The following is a 22,779-nucleotide window of genomic DNA, read 5'->3' as shown; positions in this document are numbered from 1 at the left end:
GGGACCCGCCCCGCCTAAGCCCTGCAGGGAAGATTTTGCTGTATAGCATCAGGCAAAGGCTAGATTAGCACCTCCCTAGAGATCCAGGAGCCAGGAAACCCAGAGGTCAGAGTGGAACCATCCAGTTTGCAGCTCCGTGGAACCATAAAGGACACACTCAGGGAGCAGACTCAGTGAGCACCAAAGCCCCATTGAAGCAAGTCTTGCCCCAGAGGAGTGTGTCCAGCACAGAAGTTCTCCCACTGCAGACACAGCTGATACTCACAGCCAATTGGCCTGGAGGTCAATTCCTCCCAGTGATAACTACAACAATCAAGGCTTAACTACAACAAGACTGTGCACAAAGACCACAAGGGGGTGCACCAAGAGTGTCCTCCTCAGGTAATTGGGGAGGCTGAACCACTGGGCCCTAGTGGACACTCAAAACAGAAAACCACTTTATCAACACAGGGAAGCATAAAAATGCGGAGACAAAGAAGAAGGACACAAATGACAGAAATGGAGGAAAGCAAACTACTGGATATAGAGTTCAAAACCACACTTTTAAGGTTTTTCAAGAATTTTCTAGAAACTGCCGATAAACTTAATGAGATCTATAAGAAATCTAATGAGACCCTCGAGGTTGTGATAAAGGACCAACTAGAAATTAAGCATACACTGACTGAAATAAAGAATATTATACAGACTCCCAACAGCAGACTCTCTAGCCTTGATTGCAAGAATCACGTCCACGATTTGAAATATGAAGAAGCAAAAAACATCCAACCAGAAAAGCAAAATGAAAAAAGAATCCAAAAATACGAAGATAGTGTAAGGAGCCTCTGGGACACCTTCAAGCGTACCAACATCCGAATTATAGGGGTGCCAGAAGAAGAGAGAGAGCAAGATATTGAAAACCTATTTGAAGAAATAATGACAGAAAACTTCCTCTACCTGGTGAAAGAAATAGACTTACAAGTCCAGGAAGCGCAGAGAAGCCCAAACAAAAGGAATCCAAAGAGGACCACACCAAGACACATCATAATTAAAATGCCAAGAGCAAAATACAAAGAGAGAATCTTAAAAGCGGCAAGAGAAAGACAGTCAGTTACCTACAAGGGAGTGCCCATACGACTGTCAGCTGATTTCTCAACAGAAACTTTGCAGGCCAGAAGGGAGTGGCAAGAAATATTCAAAGTGATGAATGCCAAGAACCTACAACCAAGATTACTTTATCCAGCAAATCTATCATTCAGAATTGAAGGTCAGATAAAGAGCTTCACAGATAAGGAAAAGCTAAAGGAGTTCATCACCACCAAACCAGTATTATATGAAATGCTGAAAGGTATCCTTTAAGAAGAGGAAGAAGAAGAAAAAGGTAAAGATACAAATTTTGAACACCAAATACACATCTATCAACAAGTGAATGTGAAAATCAAGTGACTAATCTGATGAACAGAATGAACTGGTGATTATAATAGAATCAGGGGCATAGAAAGGGAGTGGACTGGCTATTCTTGGGGGGCAAAGGGGTGAGGGGGATGTGTGAAGAGACTGGACAAAAATCGCACACCTATGGATGAGGACAGTGGATGGGGAGTGAGGGAAGTGGGTGGGGTGGGAACAGGGTAGAGGGGAGTTATGTTGGGAAAAAAGAGGAACAAAAGTAATAATCTGAACAATAAAGGTTTAATTAATAAAAAAAAAAAGAACAGTAGTAGAAAGCAAAAAAAACAAAAGAGTCATGGAGGGAGAAAAAGGTGGGGCCTATTGTAGGTTAAAAGAGACTAAAGGACATCACCAAATGCAATATTTTTTGCACCATTTTGAATGAACTTTGATTGAGTCCTGGTTCTAGAAAATTGTCTTAAAAAAACATTTTGGGGAAAATTTGAAAAAGTTGCAAATGGACTGAATATTAGGTGATGTTAGAAAAATTTTTTCTTAGGCAAGATGATGGTTTTGTGGTGTATAGGAGAGAATATTTATTTTGGGGAAATGCATGATGAAGTCATGATGTGGGGGGTTTTCAGGTAGTCATCATCCCGCAGTCAAATCCCTCACATGCACATAAGCAGATATGGCATATTGGTAATCACTGTTAGATTTATTTGTTTATTTTTAAAACATTTTTTATTGATTTTAGGGAGGAAGGGAGAGGGAGAGAGAGAGAGAGAGAAACATCAGTAACATCAATGGTAAGAAGAGAATCATTGATCGGCTGCCTCCTGCATGCCCACTACTGGGGACTGAGCCCGAAACCTGGGTATGTGACCTGGACTGGAATCAAACCCAGGACCAGTCCGCAGGCCGATGCTCTACCCACTGAGCCAAACCGGCTAGGCCTTAACAACTGTTAGATTTAGATGAAACAGGTGTTCACTGTATTATTTCAACTTTTACTGAATATTTTTAGAATAAAAAGTTTTGGGGCGGGGGAGAATATATTTATAGCAGTTGAATTAATTATTGGGCTATTGACAAGAGATTTCAAGACTTTTTGACTAATGTTAAATTCCTTAGTGGTAAGCACTGCAATCTTGATACCTGGACATTGCTTTTGTGTTTTCCCCCATTAACTGTTTCCTGATGAACATTGTACCCTTCTAACAATATACTGGGAACGATAAACTGAATTATTCCTAAACTTGAGGGCATGTGTAAAAGCATTTCTGTCCAGGAGTGTTGAAGCCAGTGACCATTTTTTTAAAAATATATTTTTATTGATTTCAGAGAGGAAGGGAGAGAGATAGAAAGATAGAAACATCAATGATGAGAGAGAATCATTGATCGGCTGCCTCCTGCACGCCCCCTACTGGGGATTGATCCCGGAACCTGGGCATGTGCCCTTGACTGGAATCGAACCTGGGACCCTTCAGTCTACAGGCTAATGCTCTATCCACTGAGCCAAACCAGCAAGGGCCCCAGTGACCATTTTGATGATATTTCCGCCCCCCCCCCCCCCCCCCCGTAACCATATGGTTAGTGTAGTTGTGAAAGTGGCATGATGATATCCAACAAGGGTTTTTTTTTAATATGTATTTTTATTTTCCAGAGAGGAAGGGAGAGGGAGAGAGAGATAGAAACATCAATGATGAGAGAGAATCATTGATTGGCTGCCTCCCGGGGATCGAGGCTGCAACTCAAACATATGCCCTGACCTGGAATCAAACTGTGACCTCCTGGTTCATTGGTTGATGCTTAACCACAGAGCCATGCTGGCCGGGCTCAAACTCATTCTTTGCTTCTATGTTTCCATCTTAAATTCTCCAAAGGATGATTGCATGTTTACTAGATTCCATGGATGTGCAGTTAGATGAATTGTCTCTTTTGTCTCCGTTATCTTAAGTCTGCTTGTAAATAGAACGATAAGATTTTTAATTTCAGTCCTTTTGGTCTGGAAAACATATTGTTCTTTAGTCTTCTTACTATATGCGGGAAGATATTTTATATTTTGGTTAGGAATCAATACCAGGTGTATGTGACTCAGATTTAGTTGAACAAATAAACAGATAACTAAAATGCTGTATGCAGATAAATTAAAATGCCACATAATACCTGTGTGTCCACAGTGTGGTGAGAGTCAGGGGACTGGCTCTGAAGGAAGGATTTCTCAAAGAAGTTGCTGATTGAACTGGAAGTTGGTAAAAGAAGGGCATTCTAGGCAGAGCGAATCAGCCAAACTATTTATGGAAAAACATGATGTTTTTAAGTTCAGAATGGATGTACACAAGGTTTGGGTGTGGAGAGATGCTTGCAGGTGCTGAGTGGATCCAAACTGAAGGGCCTTGTTTGTACCTGGGAACTTGAAATTTAAACTGTACACAGAAGGAGCCTGTCAAGGATGTTAAAATGGAAAGTACATCTTCAGTTCTGTATTTTGAGAAGATATGACTTTGGTGGCAATGTGTAGGATGTGTAGGATTGGCTGTAGAGTAGAGAGACTGTTGTCAAGGATACTGTTCTTTGATAGTTCAGGGGAAAAAGATTGGCTCTGAAGAGAGAAGACAGAGATGAGAGACAGAGCTGAGGGAATGTGTAAGTCCTGAGACATCAGGAGTAAGGGAGAGTATGAAAATACTATTGGGGTGGGGTGGGGATGGGAGTGGCCCGGAAGAGATTAATGCGGGGAAAGGAGGACCTATGTAATACTTTCAACAATGTAGATTTAAAAAATAAAAATAAAATAAAGTACTCTCTGCTTTTAGAGACTGGGAGGATGGGATTTCATAAAAGGAAGCTGAGTCAATAATAGGTACATGCCGGTTTTTCCTAAATTCAACAACCACAGATCAGACAATTCAATTTAAAACTGGACAGAGGGCTTGAACGGACATTTCTCTAAAGATATGTAAATGGCCAATGAGCATATGAAACAGTGCTCAGCATGTTTAATCATTAGGCAAATGCAAATCAAAACCACAGTGCGATACCATGTCATACCTACTGAGATGACTGATTTATTAAACAATGAAAAAAATAAGTGAGGATGTTGAAACTGGAACCCTGTGATTACTGGTGGAAAAGTAAAAAATGCCACTGTGGGAAACCATTTGCTGTTTCTCAAAATATTAAACCTAGGCAGGGTGGAGGGGATGAATGGGGGATAGAAAGGGACATCTATAATAATTTCAACAATAAATTTCAAGATAAATTAGGAGGGGGGGGAGTTAAAACTAGAATCACCATATGATCCAACAATTCCCCTTTTGATTATATATACACAAAAGACAGAAGCATCGATCAGATGCTCAAACCTCAGAGGGAAGTTAGGGGAGGGTGGGAGTAAGGGATCGAGGTCAACCAAAGGACTTGTATACATGCATATAAGCATAACCAATGGACACAGACCCAGGGGAGTGAGGTCATGAATGGGAGTGGGGTGGGGGGCAATTGGGGGATAAGGACATATGTAATTCCTTAATTAAAAAAAATGTTGAAATAAAAGGAAAAGATTTGAAAGTGGGGACTCAGTCGAACACCAGTGTTCATAGCAGCATTATTCATAATAGTTGAAATTGGAAACAACCCCAGTGTGTATGGAGAGATGATTGGATTTACAATATGTGGTATATGCCTACAATGAAATATTTAGCCTTTAAAATGAAGGAAATTCTGAGATGTGCTACAACATGGATGAACCTTGAGGATGTTATACCCAACATAACATAAATACTGTATAATTCCACCTTCATGGGGTACTTTGCTTTGAATAGGTAAATTCATAAGGACAGAAAATATAATAGAAGCTGAGGGAGGGAGAAAGGGGGAGTTGTTGAATTGGCAGTTTCTGTTTGGGATAATGGAAAAGTTCTGGAAATGGATAGCATTGAGGTTACACAACTTTATGAATGAATGTATTTAATGGTACTGAATTTGTACACCACAAAATGGTTAAAATGGTAAATTTTACATTATGTATATTTAACCACAATTAAAAAACCCATAAAATACCATGAAATAATTTCAAGTAAGTGATTGTTAGGCATGCTAGTGAAAGTTGAATGGCATTTCCTAGTTTATGTTTTGCAAGATGAAAGGGAAAGTTTAGTTTTTCTAAAGATATTTTTCTGACTGTCTAAGAATGATAAGATCATTAAGAAACCTGTAGGTTATGAATAGCTCTTCTGGTAATCTTTAGTTTTATAAAGGACATAAGGTCAATACAGGTTGAGCCACGGTTTGAGGTCACTTTTGTGGCAAGGCTTCTAGCTAGTAGATTTTTAAATGTTTGTCTACTCTTTTCTTAAAATTTATTTACACACATACTTTATCTTATAATATTTATCATTCATTTGTTTAATTTTATTTTACCTTTTTTAGTTCCCATGGTGCATGTGTTGAGTTGGTGAGAAGATAGTATATAGCTATATGTCATAATTATTTATTTATTTATTTTTAAAATCTTTCCTTTTGAAAGTATTATAGATGTCCCCCCTTTTTTATTGTCCCCTTCTAGCTCACCACAATTCTTATTTAGATATGATTTGTTAATAGGCTATTATTTAGATGCAATTCTTAGATAAGCATTTTGTTTTAATTTTAGGCATTTATCATATCACAGGGTAAGTCTGAAAAAGCCTACAATAAGTTTCTTTTTGGAATTTTATTGAACTTTTTGATTCCAAATGTATACCTCTTTTTTTGTTGTTCAAAACAAAATGAATAATGGTGGTTTTGTCTAAGCATTTTTATATTATTCATTAAAGGAAGAGTCCACATCTCTTTCCGTAGAAGGTGCTGTGGAGACTGTGGAAATGACAACAAAGAGCCTCACATCTCGTGGAGAAAGTGCTTTGGAGACTGGAAATGACAACAGAGGATTTAGAAGATCACTAAAGTCATTTAGGTGTTTTGATATTCCTTTCATTTTCCAGCATTGTGATTACTTAATTTTTAAAATGTTTTCATTGATTTCAGGGACAGGAAGGGAGAGGGAGAGAGATAGAAATATCCTTGATGAGAGAGAATCATCAGTTGGCTGCCTCCTGCACACTCCCTCCTGGGAATAAAACCAGAAACCTGGGCATGTGCCCTGGTCAGGAATTGAACCATGACCTCTTGGTTCATGGATTGATGCTCAACCACTGAGCCACACCTGCTGGGCCAGCATTGTGATTTTTTTTTCATATTCTTAGATCAACTTAATGTGAAAATGGAACTTGAATTGCTTTAATTGAATTTTTTTATTGTTTAAAGCAGCGGTTCTCAACCTGTGGGTCGTGAGCCCTTTAGGGGTCGAATGACCCTTTCTCAGGGGTCGCCTAATACCATGGGAAAACACATATATAATTACATATTGTTTTTGGGATTAATCACTATGCTTTAATTATATTTAATTTGTAACAGTGAAAGTGGGGGTCAACATAACATGAGGAACTATATTAAAGGGTCGCGGCATTAGGAAGGTTGAGTTTAACACTGGTTTAAAGTATTACATATGTCTCCTTCTCCCCTCATCGACCCCTCCTTGATCACTCCCACCCCCCTAATTACAAGGAGGCATGATTTAAAAAATCAATATCTGTTTCTTCTTCTCGGGATTGGGATTATTTACTGAATTCAGACCACCACCAGAAGGTTGAGTCTCACCTTTTGAACAGATCTTTATGTCTGAATCCTTTGGAAAGTTTCTCAGATGAAGGATGAAGACTTGTCACAGAATCTTAGTCTGAATTCTTCTACACTTCTCTCACATACCTGCAATCGTTTTCCTACTTCACTGGGTCTCTGAGGAGCCTAAATGGAATACTCTGATGGGAGAAGGAATTCATTCACTTGTTGACGCCCCTTGTTCAGTTGGCAAGGTAAATACTGTGTGTAGAGTGAAAACTTCCAGGAGTGCTCAGGTGACTCAGACGTTGGCCTTAGGAACCCAGAGCATTTTTTGCAAAACACAGAATTGTTTGAAGATACTGGCTATGTAAGGGCTTGTGAGTCATCTTTGTCCTAAGATCAGCAGGAAGCCGGGAAACATGGTAAACCCTGGGGGTGACCCAGTGCATTTCATGTTGACAGGCTGACTGCCTGCACTGTGGTGGAAGCTCTATAACAATACCTGCTATGCTGTAACAATACCTACATTCTAGTAGTGCTTACAGTTCAGAGAATTGCAGTTTAGCTACATAAACTGTCAAGAAGGCCAGGGAATCCTGACCCCCATTAGTGATGAGAAAACCTGTCAGAGTGTGTTTCCAAGACCATGACGCTGGGTTCGCTGTGGGCTCTCTGCTGCACCTGTGCTGTCGCCTTCTGTGTCTCTCAGGTTCCTGATGGATCTGCGTTTAAATGGTGCTGACACTGCACTCTCACAGCCTGGCCAGCACTCTGTCTAACACTGAATGCTAAAGGCCACACACTTGGGTATTGTGACCCTTGATACTAAAATGGAATGGAATAAAAATACCAACATCTGAGTTAATATTACAGCACATTTTCTAATTTTTGTGATCTTCCTTGAGATAAAGAAGTTGTATTCTGAGACATGGCACTTTTAATTTTTTTTTTTTATTTCTCTTAGGACAAATCATTACTATCATGAAAACTGTTTTATAATGAAATGATTTCCAACCCTAATCATGGGCTCTGGTATTTTTCACATATTTTATTTAGTTTTAAAACTTCACAGTGAGTTAACTGGTATTTCCCCATTTTCTGGAAGAAAATATTGAGGCTCTAGAGATTGTTTGTTCAAGATCAACAGCCAATAGGTAATGGAAGAGAACCGAGATCACAGTGTTTTTACAGTAGTTTCACCTGCACAACATCTGTCTAGCAAAAGTAGTTGAGGTTGCACTTACAATACTGGGCACAGGAAAGTCCAGAAATAGAATAAAGGGGCTCTGGATTTGATTATCTTTTTTCTCATAAGTATGTTTTTAAATGGGAAAGTTCTATTGATGAATGCTAACTGTTGGGGGTAAATATTGGAATACCTTCCTAGTTATTTGTATTTTATATGTTCTTGTTGTTGTAGGGACTTAAAAATGGAGTTTTACTTAGGTCATTACTGCAAGGATTACACAGTGCTTTTCAGAACAACTGAAGAAGTATGCACACTTGATCAAGGTAAGCATCTGTGTCATTAAAGGTTTTGTGAACAGTATGGTGAAATTTGCTTGTATTTCGGTTATGTTTGGACTCTATGTTATAAACTCGCTTCTAAACAACATAGAGGACAGCCCAGTTGATGGGGTGTCAGGTCGTGTCACTTGTCTTGTACTCTCATTCTTGAGGTCCCTTCCTTCCTCTCAGCCTCTCTCTCGCTTTCTCTCTGTGTGTGCGTCTCTGTCTGTGCCACTGACCTGTTGTTCTGTCCGGAAGCTGAGTCCACACCCTTTTCCTTACCACTTTAGTAAATCTTGGATTTGGTCAGTTGTCCACTTTGTTCTGAGAGAGTTTTGGTCTGAGAAAAGATACGGCATATCCTGCTACTTTATTATAACTTCTAGACATAAGCTGTCAAGTCCCATGAGTGGGATAGATTTCCACCTTGACATTCCTGATACGATGATTCTAGTGTGAAGCCATCAAGGTTAACAGCAAGAGTACTAAGCCACATTGACTTCGGTGCCTCCTGATCCCATGTGTGCTCTGTGACCTGTCAACCTCTAGTATCGCCAGGTCCCTAAGCATTCTCTACCAGCAGCCCGAAGGATCTTTTGAAAATGTCAATATGATCATGTCTCTTCTGAAAACTGCCAGTGGTCTCCTATGGCCTTTAGAAATGAGTCCCAAATCCTTAGCGTGTCCGTCCAGGCCGTCCATGATCCGACCTTAGCTTCTTTTGCAGTGTTGTCTCTGCCTCACCTTTTTTCTGTGGTCACACTTTGAGATCCTCATTGGCATCACACTCTGCCAGCCCAGCTTAGAGCTGTGCCATGCCCTGTATCCCGACGTCTCCCTCTGGAATCGCTGGAAGGCTGGTGTACTTTCCGGCATCTCCCATCATTCCCCTGTCCTGCTCTCTGCTCCCATCATTCTTGTTTTTGTTTTCGTGTTTGTTGTTGTTGTTTTGCAATACCATGAAATGCTACAACCTTGTCCACCCTCAGGAGTTTTAAGGATCTCATTCAGTGTGGAAGCTGAGAATTATAAGCAGCAGAATAGTGATGAAGCTAACAGGAGGGACTTGTCTTTCTCACAAAAGAACAAGTCCACAGGTAGGTGGATCCAATATTGAAGTCAGCTGCTCAGTGATGTCAGGGTAGGCTCCCAGCATTACCGTGAGGAAAAAAAATCCTCTGCTCGCTATTGTGCTTTATATCAGGGAGGAAAACAGTGTCTCAGAAATCAACTATGAGACTCTGGCGTGATCCCTTGGGTAGAACGGGCCAAATTGCAAGGGACATGGGGCAGTTTAGTGTCAAAGTGCTCCTGAAGGAGGTGCCTCAGCCCAGGAGGAGGTGGTGAGGGGAAGGGCAGTGGGGACTTGTCGGCTGGTGATCTTCCTGTTTCTACTGTGATCACTAAGGGCCCCGTACATTTATTCTGTGTGGACATGTAGAGGAAAGGTGTCCCGAGACTCAGGGATGACTGTTTCACAAAGGTTTCCTAGTGTTTTGAGGACCCAATCTGATAGGGTCCATATTATCCACATAGAACTGGTTAAACATATATGTTTTTATTGATCTCAGAAAGAGGAAGGGAAAAGTAACAGAGAGAGCAGGGGGTGGGGGTGGGGGCGGTGAGGAGGCTGGGGAAGGGGAAAGAGAAACATCAATGATGAGAGAGCATCATCAGTCCCATAGCCCCTAGCGCGCAACCCAGGTACGGGCCCTGACTGGGAATGAAACGGGGATCTCTTGGTTCTGGGGTCCACGCTCAAGTACTGAGCCACACCAGCCCGGCAGCCACATTATCACTGTAAAATGAAACTTTTTTTTTCAATTCAAATTTAGTAAAACTTAAAATTCACTGAGACATTTAGGTTACTCTTGTTGGATACCTGAGGAGTGTTGGCTTGGTGTATTGACCAGCTGGTTTGCCTTGAAAGCAAATATCAAATGAAAGAAAGGAAATGTGTCTCCCCTCAGAGCAAGAGTACTGCTCACATGAGAACGATGAGCTTTGGATGATTGGGCCACAGCACTGAATGGATCCCTCTTGCACAGCATGCCTCCTTTTGAAATACTCACCAGTGGCATTCCTTTGTCCTTTTCTGCTTAGAATTTTCTGACATGGTGGTTTTCATTTTAATTATAGATTGTTCCAGTGGTGGTGTCAGTGAACTATGGCCCCTCGGGTAGAACCAGGGCTGTGTACCTTGTTTCCGTACTGTCCTGTTCCAGTGGAACCATTGCTTCTCCCTAAGCTGAGTTTGACTGGTGAGTTAAATACTGGGCTCATGGAGGAAGGGAAATGATTCAGGAAGTGTTTAGTGGAGGGAGTTGTTTTGAGTTACTCCTGTTGCAACCAAAGCAATGCTCTTGCTATCCCTAGTGATTTTAAGTATGGTTGAGAGCTAGTCTACTGGTTGTTTCTGGCCAAATAGCAAATGCAGCTAAACGGCGAGGGAAGTAGAATGCCCCCCAATAAGTAATTTTTCCTTTCCTGAGACCATTTCAAGATACAAATTGGCACTTGGGAAAGTTTAGAAAGATATGATTTACTCTGGCCAGTGCTGCACGGTGGTGGAGCGTCCGCCTGTGAAGCAGGCAGGAGTGCACAGTTGGTTTGATTCCGGGTCAGGGCACAGGCCCGGGGTGCAGACTGGATCACCAATAGGGGTCGTGAAGGAGGAAACCGATCAATGCTTCTCTCTCATGGTTTACGTTTCTGTCTCGCCCTTTGTCCCGCCCTGAAATCAATCAAAGTGTATTGTTAAAATATATATTGAGTCTAACCCCAGCTGATGGGGCTCATTGGATTGGCATCTCCCCTTGCACTGAAAGTTTCCGGATCAGTTCCCAGGGAGGGCACATGGCAGGGTTTTGTGGTCAATTCCATGTCGGGGGTGTGCAGGTGGCGGGTGGTGCACCTCTCATCTGTGTTCTCTGCCTCTCCCTTCCTCTGTCTACTGTCTATCTATATCTTGGAGGTATGATCCTTGTGTCAACCAGAACCTATACATGAAGCAAAATGAGAAGAAACTGTCACTTCTAGTGTTTCACTACTGACAGTTCACCAGTGTGAACATTCTGGTGTATATATTTCCAGGTTTTATTTCCCCATTTTATCAGTGTATACGTAGTTATCAGAAGAAATTAAATGTTTCAAAACTTATTTTAAAACTCTATTATACAGTGAGCACCTTCCATGTCACCATATATGTGTACGTGTGTGTGTGTGTGTGTGTGTGTGTGTATGGAATTATGTATATGTACGTGAGAAGACATGGTCTACACGTGTTTTTAATAAACAACCTTATTTATTCAAAAGGAGTAATTAACTTAATGGGAAATAGTCTACATAAATAGGTAGGTACTTTTAATAATTATCCTTATTTACTATTACAAATGTACAGTTGGGATGTATTCCTCTGAATTATTTGAGGTAATCGCCTAGAACTCTTCTGATAGCACGAGAGAAGGCTTCCAGGGCAGCCAGTAGCTGGCTCCATAATGGCTTCAGGTACTGCCTCGAGCCAGGCCTGGCCAGGGCAGGGCCTCTCGTTGGACCAGGCTCTGGCCCCTGAGCGGGCCCTTCCTCTGCCTCCGGAGAGCTCTGGAGCTCTGGTCGTGGACCTGGAGCAGGAGAAAGAGACACATTGACTCACACTCCTGGCTTTCCTGTGACTTAGTGCAGACAGGAAAAATGCCACCGCCTTTAAGGGAACTCCAGCCCATGAGCCTGCCATCCCCCGATGATCTGCCCAGATGATCATTCCGCCTCACCTTGTTGAGTTGCCTCGGTGGGCTCAAGGTGCTGCAGCGCCAACCATAGATTTTGGGTGTGGCCCACCAGGTTTGGGCAGGGGAATTGACGGGCACCAAGGCCTGCTCTACCTCGAAGCAGGCGGAAGGAAGGGGCTGCCCCAAACCCTGGACATGGTCCAGCCAGGTCCCCACCATCGCAGCAAAGGCCCTGGGGAGAGGCAGGTGGGCAGCAGATTCTGAGTCCTAGTCTTTCCTTCCAGTCTGCCCTCCCATGGCACACTTGTTTAGATCTGAGCATCTGTGCAGGTCTCCCAAGACCACCCATGGGAGAGCCCCATGGTAACCCCGGCCCTTGTGTGGCTGTCATGGTTGTAGCAGTTGTGGGATTCAGCTGGTTCAACACGGAGTCTGTGTGAGACTCTTCTTCCCACTGGCAGCTCACCTGAAGGTCCAGTGCACTGCCCACCCCCACCCTCCAGGCCCTGGGCATCTGGGCTGAGGACTGAGACAGGCTTGTGAGCAGCCTGCTCACCACAGTCCTGTTCTGAGCCTGGCCACCGTGGTCAGGGGAGATGGATATGAAGAGGGGCAGGCAGAGCTGGGTGGGTTTGTGGTGGGGAGGGGACTGTGAGGGACCACTCAGCACAGCGTCCCCTCTGGGTCTACAAGGCCCGGGACCCCACCCACTGTCGTCTTTGACTCCTATCCTCCTGGAATAGAAGACTCCAGAGCCCAGGCCTTTCTTGGGAATCAGATGATGTATAAGATTAAGGTTCTTCCAGGCACTCTCCACCCCCCAGCCACCACAGTCCCCACGATGCTGACTCTGAGGGCCCTCCTTCTGGACCCGGAGACCACTCACTTTATGACTTGGTCCTGCGATGTGTCAGCCCGGTCATTCTAAACAGGTGTGCATCCAGATGGAAAAATCACTCTGATCGCATCAGCCCTGATGGATGGTGGACACGAGCTGTGAATCATGGACAGCGTGACTGCTGGACCCAATGCCCAGAACTGAGGCCCAGGGATTGTGTCTGCTTCATTCCTTGAGTCAGGCTATGTGTCTCCAAAAGTGCGTGCACATTGTCGAGTAAAGAAACTCCAACCAGAAGCATGCCACATCTGAGTGGACCTGGGCCCCTGCTCTCCCCAGAAATCCGCAGTGTGGTTACACCAAGGACCAGGACCGGCTAGGTGAAATCTCACACTGCTTAACAGGTTGCTTTGCATGTGCTTTTCCAACCTCTGATGCCACAGGCCACTGATGGGTGTGTCAGAGTTCTTTCCGTGGGACAGAGTGAAAGAATTGCCAACAACAACTGCTGCACATCCAGCTACCCTGTCTGCAGAGCCAGGGAGCAGGTGAGACCTGCCCTGGCTTGTCCCCACAGCAGTGCTATGAGGTTTCCCCCCCAGCAGCCCACTTTTCAGAGGAGCATCCTGAGACTCGGGAAGATGTGGTGACATTTTCATGCCTCACAGCTAGCAGTGGGCAGAGTCACAAGTGTATGCTCACCTAGATAGAAGCTCGTCCAGGAACCGTTGGGCTCTGCAGAAGGCCAGCGTGGAGATGTGGGGGTGATTCCCCCCGGGAAAGCTGGTACCATGGCCATGGCAAGATGAGGGACAGGACACAGTTCACACGACATTTCTCTCTCTGATATTGCTACAAATATGTGAGGAGCGTGTCTTTACCGTCCCATGTAGCTGGACAGGGGCGGGGGGTCCTCATTTCTTTGTCTTGGGCCAGTGGGACACTAGGGAGAGTCCTGGGAGGGTATCTGTGGAGTCCCCAGATTTGAGTGCGGGTTCTGGGCACTTCCAGATTGTGTGGGGTTTTGGGTGTAGAGACCCTCGAGGCCAGCTCTCACCTCAGAGAGGCACTGGTCTGTGTCGTCAGCCTGGTGCACCTGCACCCTGACCCCGTAGGTGGTGTAGTCGGGTCCATGAGCCAGCACCTCAATGATGTCTTCCTTGGAGCTCTGCAAAGACAGAGTGGGTACTGAGCCAGGAGGCATCAGGAACCTTCCACCCAATCTGTGGTCCTGTGTCATGGCAGACCTAGCCTATGAGGACAGTGAGGATGTACCTGGCAGCCCTGCTGAGCTTGCAAGAATCGATTTGTGTCAAGCTGTAGTCACAGTGAAAGCCTGAATGACTGAGGAAAACTCTGTCCTTGTTGGGATGATATGGAGTTGGGTTAGGCCACAGCTCCTGAGCTGGCCGCACTGCAATGGTTTGTCGTCCTCTGTGAGGTGATAGGTTGCAGAGAAAAGTAATCAAGCCCTTTATCCCTTCCTACACCCCTAACCCCCACCCCTGCTTCCCCCTACCCTATTTTTTTTCAATACACAGCACTATCAAGTGGGATGATGTGTAAGGCTTGGAGAAGGTCTACAAGGACAGTCGGGCTGGGGCTGGTCCACAGGATAGTTTGGGCAGGGATTTCATCAGTTGAAAGGAGCATGAGGCAAAGACAGCAACAGATGCTTTCTCTCTGATCCCAAGAACACAGGAAGAAAGACTGCTTTTCTCCCCTACCAGGGAGCTGGTCGGGAGGATTGAAGGTAAAGATCACTTTGGGAGTGGGCCTGTGAGAACTTTGAGGCCCCAGATTTGAGTCTGACTTCTGGTCCCACCCCAGTCACATCAGGGTTCTGGGTGTGGGCCAGCGCTCACCTCAGTTTGGCACTGGACGGTTTCCCTGTCCTGACGCACTTGTCCTTTGTACCCGTTGAGGGCATAAGTGAACCTGTCAGCCAGCTCCTCGACGCTGCCCTTGTTGGAGCTCTGCAAAGACAGAGCCCCTACCGGGCCAGGAGGCATCAGGGGCCCCGGACATTACCAGTGGGGAAGATGCCCACCACCCATTCTGCTCCCCAGATCAGGCAGAGAGGGGCATCTGCAAAGACCTCTAGGCAGGGAGTGAAGTTGATGACCCCTTGGGCACCCCTGCGATTTAACAAGTGGGTAGCAGAGCTCCGACCCCAGCACTCAGCTTCCCTTCCTGTGAGCCATGACCTGGGCAGTGAACAAGATACACCCTCCAACACCCTCCAGGCTTCTGACACTTACCAACCTGCTCCTTAGCCCAGGTTGAGCATCCCTCATCCCCTGCTTTCTTCCCCTCACCATCCCGGGCGCACACACACACACACACACACACTCCTGGGATGAGGGGTAAGAGGTGTGGGGCTCCCCAGGTGTGACCCCCAGTTGGCGCCCAAGTGTGAGCTGAAAGGGCCTGCCCTTGGTTACCTGTGTGTGCCTCCTGCCAGAGGGCGAGGGGTAATGGTGGTGGCGCTTGCGCCTGTTTCCCCAGCAACAGAAACATCTCTCGCCCTGGGGTTTCTTCTTGCCAGAGCTTCTGAAGAACGGGAAGCAACAGAGAGACATCCTGGTCTCCTGACCTTCTGCACTCAAGTGACCTGGAATGGCAGTTGTCTCTAGAACAGGGGTGGGCAAACTTTTTGACTTGAGGGCCACAATGGGTTCTTGGCAGGCTGTAAGAAAAGCATGGATGGAGTGTTTGTGTGAACTAATGTAAGTTCCAAGTAAACATCATTCAATAAAAGGGTGCGGTCTTTTTTTTTTCAGTTTTATTATTTCCAAAGGGCCAAATCTAGCCCGCGGGCCATAGTTTGCCCATGGCTGTCCCAGGTGCTGGGACTTGGAGTGTCCCATGGGGTAGTGGCTGTTGTGGGTGGGAAGGGCTCATTCCAAGGGTGAACTTGGGCTTGTCAGGTATTTAAAACGCTTGGAGGATTGGGGTTCCCCTGGGCCTTGCTCTCTGGGGGCAGCCAAGGAGTCACTTTCCCGAAGAATGGGACTTGGGCAGCCCCTGGTTCCTGGGAGAAACCAGGAGAGTGGAGAGGCTCCATCAAGTCGCCACCTGGGACCAAGAGCCCCAGTGAGAGACCAATAGCCCCAGTGTGGGCGCCTTCCCTGTGCGGGCCTGGTCCCCTGTCATTGTGGGGCAGGTTGCATGTGCTCCCTGGACCTGGAGGAGTGGTGGCTGCTGAGCTGACAGGAGGCAGCTGGGGACAGAGTTCCAGCCAGACCCCAGCAGGGCCCCCTGTCTATTAAGCCAGGCAGTGAGGGGTCCTGCTTCTCTGGGGCTTGTGTCTCAAGCCAGGGGACAAGACAGATCTGTAGTCCCCAGAAAGTTAACTACCTGGTCAAATAGGGTGTGTGTGTGGGGGGGGGGGGTGAGCAGGGGAGGTTGGAGAATCGAGCTGAGGGAAGGGAATGGGCATGGGCAGAGCTTATTCCAGGCCTATGAATATGTGTCTAGGAGGGTAGTCACCACGTGAGCCCATATACAACTTGGTTTTTATTCAGCAGTGGCTTCAGTGCAAGGATGATGATTAAATTGTGGTTGGTTGGGTGGTTGGTTGGTTGGTTGGGTGGGTGGGAGGTTGTTTGGTTTGGTCTCAGAAGAAATAAGAGGTAGAGACAATCGTCAGTCTTTACTTAGAGCCCAGCAGTGGCCGGACTGGGTCTTGGCTGGTAGGGCCTGTCCTTCTCAGGCTTGGAGTTTGGAAGTGTTCTGAGAGAGATGGCAGCACTTCTCCCACCTGTGAGCTGAGGCTGGCATCCTTGCTGCCTAGCGGCTGACTGTGCAAGGGGCTTAGTGGCAGGAATGATTCACACACAGCTCCCTTCCTCACTGGGGACAACAGGTGACGTGTGGCTCTCAGTCCTTGCACTAAACTAATGTCAGGATGGGGCAGACCCTACATGGAAGTATTTCAGCTTCACAAACCATTTGAGTGAGTTAAATAACAACTCTTATGTTTTTTAATTTTTAAGGCAGAAAATACAGCCACATTTTAATTTGATGTTTACAGGAGTTGATTTTTACACCCCCAAAATTGGCTTCAGCTGAAGTTTTCCATACCTGGGAAGTTACTTGTTGAATTTTGATAAAAGTGACATATGGTGCTCAACACATCTGTATTTTCTGATCCTTTTCACACCAATACAAGGAATATGCAATTGATGTTTTAAAAAGATAATGCTAAATTTACTAATTTGGGTTATAGTACAGTTACTAAGAAATATTTAATAGTATCTACCAAAATGTTATAGGATAAGGTTTATAGAGATTGTATATTTTTGAAATGAGTAGTATTATAAAACTGTGTTTACATTTTTGTGAAGTTTTGTACCACAAAGTTTAAAACAAGGAAAAGTTTATTATTGCTGAGATATTTAGGAACATTGTAGAAATCTGAACCTACAATTATATTTCGAAGCGTTTGTAGAAACCTTATTTAAGAGGTCTAATTTTACCCTCATCCTATAGATACAGCCTGGAGACCCAGAAAGGGTAAGTGAATTCCCAAGACCACAAGCTATTAATAGCAGAGATCAAATGAGAACCCAGGGCAAGTGCTCATTCTATTTTTCCTGTCAGCCTCTGTAGACCCAGTTGAGGTTAGAACCATAGAGCTGTGACTTAGGAGATCTGAATCCTTTAAAAATCTTTTCTGTATACATATGTTTCTCTTAGGAGTCTTGATAGTATTATTTAATTACTAGAGTCCCAGTGCATGAATTGGTGCACATTGAAAGGAAATTAATTAGAAGAAATATTGTAAGATCACTATTTGCCCTTTCTCAATAATAGAAGTGTATACCAAATTCACGATCAACCATGACAGATGGAAACACATGCAACTGGCGCCAGTGAGATAGATAGATAGATGGATAGATAGATAGATAGATAGATAGATATAGATATAGATATAGATATAGATATAGATATAGATATACATAGAGATAGAGATAGAGATATAGATATATAGATACTTGCTTACTTAGACCTGCTTTCTGATTAGGTAAACTTTTTCCAGCTTGGTGAAGTGCCCCAATTTCTTTTTCAGGATATTGACAGCAAAACAGCATAATTACCAATATGAAAGCAGATTATTATTGTGGATCATGCAGAGATAACAAAGGGAGAAATATTTAACTATAGCCCCGTTTGACTATATTCCGTGCAGTGAGAAAACCTGAAGTCATGTTCAGGCTCTACCATTTCTTGCTTCTTTTCAGTTGGGTCAATTTTTAAAACATTCTAAATCTTCATTTTCTGGCTAATGAAATGAAAACAGGATTCTACCGAGTCTCCTCTCTACCTATTCCAGGACTTCAGTGAGGATCAAATGAGATGAGGCACATGAAAACACTTCAAAGACATTTGGCTAAAGTGTAAAATGTTTGCACCTGGCTATAAAGCAAGTGGGTGAAGAAACTCCAAGGAGGCTAGTCGCTAGGGAGAGGAAGCCTGGCATTACTATGTGACATCATTACCTGGTGCCCACAGCCACCATTTCTGTGCTGGGCTGGCCTGTGGGCTTTGTGCCATGGGTTCGTGGCGGGGCCCGTGTCCCACTTGGGAAAAGCGGAGTGTTGCTTGTGGACTCTGGGTGCGCAGTGCCCTTCCTCTGTAAAGGGCCAGTTCAGGTCACAGCAGCTCCAGTATTGTACGTCTGCCCCTGGTGGTCAGTGCTCTTCATAGCGAGTGGTCAGGTGGTGGAATCCTTAGCACATTAGCCTTTTATATATATGGATTTGCAATAAGAACGGCAAAAACCGTTTTTAAAAAAGTTACTGTGGCTCATGTCTGAAGTTTATCAAATCTGAAACCTTACTGTAGATATCAGCCTTCTAATGAGGAATTCTTCAAATACAGCCTGAGCTGTGGACCCTGAGGCATCCTGCCTAAGAGCCTCTCTTCAGGGTTGCTGACCCATCCCATCCCCTACCGTGCCTCTCACCCCTACCCATTATTTTTTCCAAGCAGACCCAGCATCCCCAAATCCCAGTGTTCTCATTCAGGAGCTGTTGGAGTGCAAGAATGCATTTTCAAGGATATTTCACAACCCAAAGCACTTTTTAAGCTTCTCAAAGATAAGTGGATGGTCACTGAACATGGATGCAAAATGTGTTTTACACCAAAAAAAGTTACTTAAATGTGTTTTAGAAGATTTTTTTCATTATCAAAATAATATAGGATCATTAGAATTTTAAAAAGAATAGTATAAAGGAAATCACTTCTTTCCACTATCCAAGGTTAACGACTGTCAACATTTCAAAGTATTTCCTTTTGTCTTTCGTACATTTATATATCTAGATACCTTTTTGAGGTGATACTATTAATTCATTTATATTAATATATGTTGTATTGACTTCAGAGAGGAAAGGAGAGGGAGAGAGAGAGGTAGTAGTAATATGAATGATGAGAACGAATCATTCATCACCTGCATCCTACATGCCCCCTAATAAGGATGGAGCCCCACGTACTCTGACAGGGACTCCATGTATGACCTCCTCGTTCATAGATCAAGGCTCAACCAGTGAGCACGCCTCCAGGGCAAGATGATACTATTTGTTATGTGTGTATCCTGATGTGTTTTCTCTTAGTTATGGTGTTTTCATTCCACTGCATCTATAACCGCTTTTTTCCCGTTTATGAAGGCACTGTTTATTTTTCCCAGCTTTATTGAGAAATAATCAATATACACCACTGGCCGAACCGGTTTGGCTCAGTGGATAGAGCGTCGGCCTGCGGACTGAGGGGTCCCAGGTTCGATTCCGGTCAAGGGCATGTACCTGGGTTGCGGGCACATCCCCAGTGGGAGATGTGCAGGAGGCAGCTGATCGATGTTTCTCTCTCATCGATGTTTCTAACTCTCTATCTCTCTCCTTTCTTCTCTGTGAAAAATTAATAAAAATATATTTAAAAAAAAAATAAAAAATAAAAAATAAAAAAAAATAAAAAAAATATACACCACTGTATAAGTTTAAGGCAGACAAAAGGATGGTTTGATTTGCCTACATTGTGAAATGACTACCACAGTGGGTTCAGCTAACATGTACTGAAGATGTGACAAACCAAAATTGAAATCTCTAATGTAATTTGGGTTATTTTTTCTTCAAAGTCAAATCTACAATTGTTACTATTGCAAAAAAGAGCTTGTACTTGCAACTAAAGTGCAGGGTGTGGTGGGTCTGCAGGCTGGGGCTCTACTGCCCTGGCCCCTTGCACTTGAGCCCTGTGCCTGTTCACATGCAGATCCTTTCTCCTTCCAGACTTCACATGAGGCTGGTGATGGATGTGCTGCCCCTGCTGGACGGGTTCCACAGTCTGTCTTCCCACCACGGAGTGTCAGAGGTGAGAGCCCCCTGTGTAAGGCTGTGGAGCATATGAAGTTCAGAGTCACTTGTGTCACAGCAGCTCTGGGGGTGACCTCAGCATCAGCATGCGCAGAGCCTATGCTGGCCTCCAGGGTGTGCTCTGTGCAGGTCCATCTCACCCACAGCTCCTCTCTCCCTGGATTTCAGCCACCTTCCTTGTCCTTCTGCTAGAAGCTCTGGTTCTCTCAGAACCTTACACTCCTCTCCACCCATGAGCTGTGTGGCAGTTTCATATAACAGGATGGTTTTCAGGGAAAACTGGCTAGAGAAAAAGAAGAAAAATAATCAGGAGTCACCACAATACTTTGGAGTCCAGTGCCCTGCCAGGAGAGAAGGGGGAAGGGTCCAGGGCAGCCGCCACTCTGGCTCCAACAGGCCCCTGGTCCAGTCCTCTCTGAGTCATTCCCGTCCTGCGCACAGAGCAGTGCTAAGACTCACTGCCTTCAAGACAAATCAGCTCACCACCGTGCTGGTCACTGGTCAGGTTCTCAATTCTCTCCCCACTCAGCCCACTGCTGCTCTCTCTGGAGTCCGCAGATACTATTCTCTCTGAGACCATGGTTGACATCATTGGGTGGACAGCTGGCCATTGGTCTGCTCCGTCTCGATGGCTCCAGAATGATGTGTTTCCTTCTTTTGAGAAGAAGAAAAAAGAGCAAGAATATGGCTCTGGACAGCAAGTAGCCTTTCTGTAGAAATGCATGGACAGTGAGTTTTTTACTCTTAGTACTTTGAAGTGCTATGTGGATTGGCACGAGGTACTTTTATTTTATTATTCTTTCTGGATGTTCTTCCTGAAGGTGACTGAGTTGGCTGGCTGCACAGGTAAAGGAACAAGAGGGTGAGTGTGCTGCCCTGTGTGCCAAGTAGCAAGGAGTTTGTGCTGTTCTGCATTTCTGAGCCTACCTCACCATGTGAATCAGCTCTGGCCAGAGGCAAGGATAGCCATGAGTGGCTGCTCCCAGGCCATCCTGACACCACTCGTCTGTCCGACCTCTACACCAGTGAGCTGTGCTCATTGCCAGCTAAGTCCACAAGCCAGGGGAGCCCTGGAGCCCTGAGTCACTGCGTGCAGAGCATGAGCATTGGTGGCTCCCTGGCCCACATCATGGACCAAAAAGAGCAAGATTTTATGGGGTACAGACACTGAAAAGGCCTTCATGACAGCCCTACATTATTACCCTAATGGTACAGGTTTGGATGGACAATGACAAACTCCCTACTTGACCACAGAGTAAAGTACCAAACCTTTAATGAGTGACACTCCGTCTCTCATCTACATTTCACCCCTTAAAATAGGGATGTGTTGATTTCATCCACCAGCATTACTTCTTCCATCTCGCATTCACGTTGACAGGAAAATTGGAGCCATCTATGGAAGGAGAGAGCATATGAAGACAGGGTATTATTTTTAGTTCATTTTGAGCACCACTCTGTTGAGTACAAAGAGAAAAATTATTTATCTTTCCTGACCTTTAACAGGGCATAGGTATCTTTTCCACAGTTGAGATCTGTAGATGATTAAAAGGCACCTGCTTCCAAGGACAATGCTGCCTTCCTTCATCCTTGTCCTTGGGTTGCGTCACTCCTGGGCCGTGTGCCCAGGTCCCAACCAAGACACCGAGAAGTGAATCTGCTCTGTTGACGAGACCCTGGCCCAGCGTTCCTGGAATGGCACAAAAGGCCCATCCTTGTCACTTGGTGGATGTGGTTTAATGAAGCAGAGGGTCACTGTGGGAGATTTGCTCTACCTGCGTTGTGTTTTGTGATATGGTTAAAAGGTTTGAAGCTCCTTTAAAAAACCAGGTGGCACAGTGAAGGCGCTGTTGCCCAGAGTGGTTGCATTAGAGGTAGCTGAGAAACAGCAGCTGTATTAAAAGCTGTGGAAGCTTCATGATGGGATGAGAACTTAGCTGTGTAGGTGACTGGTCTGGATGGTGGCCCTCAATCCCACTGACCACCAGTTCCTGTGGGCAATTCCTTATCCTCAGCCCTGACCACAACTGGACCTGCTGGACCAGATTCCCTGGGGCAAGACCGCCAAATCTGGTTGTCGCCCCTTTTAGTTTTTAACCTGTTAAAAATATAATTGTAGATTCCATTATTTATAAGAGATAATGCAGAGGTAGCCCATGGCATCTGACCTGGTTTCCCTCAATAATATCTTATAAAAATCTCACAACCAGGATATTGACAGTGACCCAACCGCCCATGTAGGGCCGATAGAAAACAGCTCTACCTGATTCTCCCACACCCAGGACAGAGCCTTCTATTTTTT

The sequence above is a fragment of the Myotis nattereri genome (genome assembly GCF_964212035.1).
Source record: "Myotis nattereri genome assembly, chromosome: 10".
In the NCBI taxonomy this organism is placed as follows: domain Eukaryota; kingdom Metazoa; phylum Chordata; class Mammalia; order Chiroptera; family Vespertilionidae; genus Myotis; species Myotis nattereri.
Note: the sequence above shows the minus strand (reverse complement) of the source record.